Below are 4454 nucleotides of genomic sequence, written 5' to 3'. Positions count from 1 at the left end.
TTGATGTCATGTCAAATACTCTGACGCGAACAAGATCCAGCCTCAACCTTCAAAATAAAACAATTCAACAAACAAAAAAAAACCTGCACCATTGAAAAATACCTCTTACATAAAATAGATATTTCTTTCTTTAAGGTAGACAGTTGTGTTAGGATTTTAGCATCTTCATTTCCCCCCTTTGTTTCTCTATAAAGAATGCTATAATAACTGTTTTGAAAAGTGCTTTACCTACTTAAACAGAGAAGGGTGAATAATACATTTAACAAAAATATCCTTGACATACTTTACCCAGTTATAGCCTGAAAATCACTACAGGTTGTTATCATTCTTTTCTGCACTGTAAATAGGGGTGCCAAAAGCAATTACAAACATCTTTAAATGTCTAGTTCCACCAGTAACCCAAAAATATTCAGTTTATGTTATAGAGGAGGAAAGTAACCAGAAAATATTCACATCTAAGGAAGTGCAAACCCAGCACTGCTCCTCGGGGTGTTATTTTTCTACAGCTAAAGCAATTAGTTTGTGGTGGAAAAAATAATCAGCATCTAAATGTGAGGATTTGATCCTGTTGTCACACATGAAAACAAACTGAATATCTTCCATTTCTGGACAGTCAGACAAAACAGAGGCAGAGCGCTGAGAATTATAAAACTTTAGTTTCTTACATTTGCTGACTAAATTATTCACTGGCACAACTGGGAAACTGTTGCAACCTTTTGTCTTTTATCGCCTGATAAAAGACTACAGGGTTAGAAGAAAGTTTTATTATGAAGGAACTGAAACATTTCGTTTTTTATCTAATTGTTTGAACTTGACTCTGACGTCAGACTAAACCACACCTTGCTGGTCAGTGTGTCGATCCCCACAGTACATATCCTCTCATCCTAATAATTGGACCTATTTGGTCAGATTTGGTTCATACAGTATCTCACCCTGTAACAGCTGAAGATATTTTTAATACGAACTTGTGCAAAGATGGGACATTTATATCTTGTACTGTACTCACAGGCCAACATCAGACACATCAAGGCAATATCATTCAATTTTAAACTATAGATTTATAGAACCTGTGGACTAAATGTTTATTTATGCAGTTGTTCCTGTCAGTGAGTGTGTTACCCTTTAAGACATATTCAGCTGTACAGAGGTCTACTCCAGATCTGAGCTAAATGCCTGAACTCACTGCAGATATCTTACCTCTATTTTCCACTGAGCTCATTAGCACAGAGTACAGAAAGGAAATTGCTTGTGAGTCTGCATCCAGGGCTGAAGGACAGAAAACAAACAATGGGTTTAGACGCCTTAACTTGTCATTTTGTAAAGATGTTGTTTATTTTTGGTATTTTTTTATTTTTTTATTTGGAAATACCAGAATTTGCACATTATTTTACATTTTTGTCTGTCTGATCACATCAGACATTACAATCAAACAGACATTACAATTGGACATTACAATCAAACAGTTTCTCAGTACTTTCAGTATTTGAGTAGTCTTTTCACCAAATACTTTTTTACTCTTACTTCAGTAATTTTTTGGATGACTACTTTTTACTTCTACTTGAGTGATATTATTTTAAAGTAACATTACGCTTACCTAAATACAGTTTTTGGCTACTCTACCCACCTCTGCCTAGATATGCCCTTTGGCCTCACCAATGACCCTGCCGTATTTCAAAATCTGATCGATAATGTCCTGTGAGGTATGACTAACCAGTTTGTGTTAGTCTACCTAGACGACATTCTCATCTACTTCCGAGACCTCATTGAGCATATCTCCCACACCCGCCAAATCCTAGGCCACCTGCTAAAAAAAAAAAAAAAGTTATTTGTTAAAGCAGAAAAGTTTGAATTTCATGCCTTCACAATTTCCTTCCAAGGATACAGTGGCGGTAAGGTCAGAATGGATCTGGATAAGCCTTCAGCAGTGAGTGACTAGCCTTCTCTAGATTCCTGGTTGTAGGCAACTTTTACTTCCGTTTTATCCGTGACTGTAGCAAGATAGCAGCATGTCTCACTGCATTAACATCCACCTCCAGGCCATATCAGTGGCCCCCTGAAGCTGACCAAGCCTTCTGACAGTTAAAGCAGCATTTTGTCTCGGCCCCCATCCTCATTCAGCCTAACCCCACCTTGCAGTTTATCATGGCGGTGGATGCACTGGACACCAGGGTCTGAGCAACATTCTCCTACCAACCAGAAACTCCATCCCTGTGCCTTCTTTTCCCTACCACTGTCACCTGCAGAGCGCAACTATGATATGGGGAACCGTGAACTGAAAAGCTGGCCCTCGAAGAGTGGAGGCATTGGTTGGAGGGGGCTGAGCAAATTTTTATTGTGTAGATGGACCAAAAGAATCTTGAATATGTACGTTCCAACCAAGAATATCATCTTCGGTGTTCAGACTCTATGAGATCCCCGCAGACATCGTTTCTGACCAAGGACCTCGGTTCACCTCCGAAGTATGGAAAACTTTCTGTACTACCTTAGGAGCTACCGTCAATTTAACACATGGTTTCCGCCCACAGTCAAATGGACAGTCTGAACGAGCCAACCAATCAAAGGAGGCATTCTTATGTTATGTGGTATCAGAGACACTGGAGCTCCCAGTTACCATTGGTAGAATATGCAAAAACCTCCCTAACTAACACTTCCTCTGGTCTCTCGCCCTTTCATTGCTCTTTGGGCTACCAGCCACCCCTCTTTCCCTCCCCGGAACAGGAGATCTCATCACGTCAGCACAAGCACTCATTAAATGGATGAGGAGAGTCTGGAGATGGGCTTGGGAGGCTCTGTCACGAGCATCCTGAAGGATGGAGCAGCAGGCCCACCTCTGTTGGTCACCAGCACCAGTGTATGCTCCAGGACAAAAGGTATGGCCTCGAGCTGAAGACCTTCCCTTCGAAGTTGAGTCCAGGAAGTTGGCACCCTGTTTTGTGGGTCCGTTCACCATTGAGCACATTGTTTACCCCAGTGCCGTCCGACTACAGCTCCCTGCAATGTCAAACCAGGATGGTAGACAATGCACCAGCCTATGGGCCGGAGGACACCCCACAAGAGCTGCAGTTTTGGAGATGGTCTGACACAATTGTTTCGCCATCACAATTTGGACCTTGTCAAACTTGCTCAAATCCTTACACTTGTCCATTTTTCCTGCTTCTAGCACATCAACTGTAAGGACAAAATTTGCACTGCTGCCTATATAGCCAACCCACTAATAGGTGCCATGTTGAAGTGTTATTCACTTCATCTGTCAGTGGTCATAACGTTATAGCTGATCAGGGTTAACATTGCTGCCTCACCTGCCTGTTAAAGCAACTGCATTCTGTCAAGTAGACATAGATCATTTTTACATAATTCTTCTTCAAAATTACATTCAGACATACACACAACACAACAGTGATGGAGTATTTGTCATTCTCGAGAGATTAAAAAAATACATCAAGTGATGTTTAATGCATAATAATGTACTAATGAATTACTCCTGTTGTTCTACATGTGTAAATGTGACTCTCACTCTTTGAAGTCAGTCATATGGTCTGTTGCGGATATTTAACCAACTATGAGGAAAGACTCTTGCAATAAGCTGGAAGCAAGAAATTAAACATCAATTTCCATAAACAGTTTGTCAAAACCTGGATTATAGTAAGATTTCAATTAATCTGAACAGTTCAGTCTTCATCAAGGTTTTATTTTTATAAATAGTTCAGTCTGTAAAATGTGTTAAAATGGAGAGCAAAGTGAATAAGCAAGGTATGCAAATGGTTGCTACCAAAATGAGAGTATTTGGGTCGATGCATAATTTGGAATGCAATGGGTGATAATACCACAAATTCAGCCGTCTTGGCAGTCATTCAGGCAGCTGCTTTCTACAGACCTGCAAACTTTAACAACCAACTCTCACTAGTTTTTATCTCATTGTATTTTGGCCCCTATGTTTGTGTTTTGGGCTGCACAATGGCTCAGTGATTAGCACTTTCACCTTCCAGTTAGAAGTTCCTGGCCTTCCTGAGATCTTTTGCATATTTTCCCAGTGCATGCATGGGTTTTCTCCAGGTTGTCCAGCTTCCTTCCACAGTCCAAAAACATTGTGAGGTTAATTGGTAACTCTAAATTGTCTGTAGTGAGTGTGACTGTTTATGTATCCCTGTGATAGACTGGTGACCTGTCCAGGGTGTCCCCGTCTTCACCCTCAGTCATATAGGATAGACGCCAGCTCCCCCCAACGACCCTAATGAGGATTAAACAGTGTATAGCTAATGGATGGATTACATGTCATTTGTTTAAAATTTCATATTGTAATGTTTATTTTTCCTCAGTTATGAGACAATGACATCTGCTTTCACACTGCATAGGCCTGCATAGGTTATTAGTATGCATAGTTCCTGAGGGGGAACTGGTGGGGTGGGGTTACGGGGGTGGAGGGGTATTTGTGTAGCTGTCATGTTCAAGTATCA

This window comes from Acanthochromis polyacanthus, chromosome 16 (genome assembly GCF_021347895.1).
Source record: "Acanthochromis polyacanthus isolate Apoly-LR-REF ecotype Palm Island chromosome 16, KAUST_Apoly_ChrSc, whole genome shotgun sequence".
In the NCBI taxonomy this organism is placed as follows: Eukaryota; Metazoa; Chordata; class Actinopteri; family Pomacentridae; genus Acanthochromis; species Acanthochromis polyacanthus.
The sequence above is the reverse complement of the archived record's forward strand: the minus strand, read 5'-3'. Positions refer to the sequence as shown.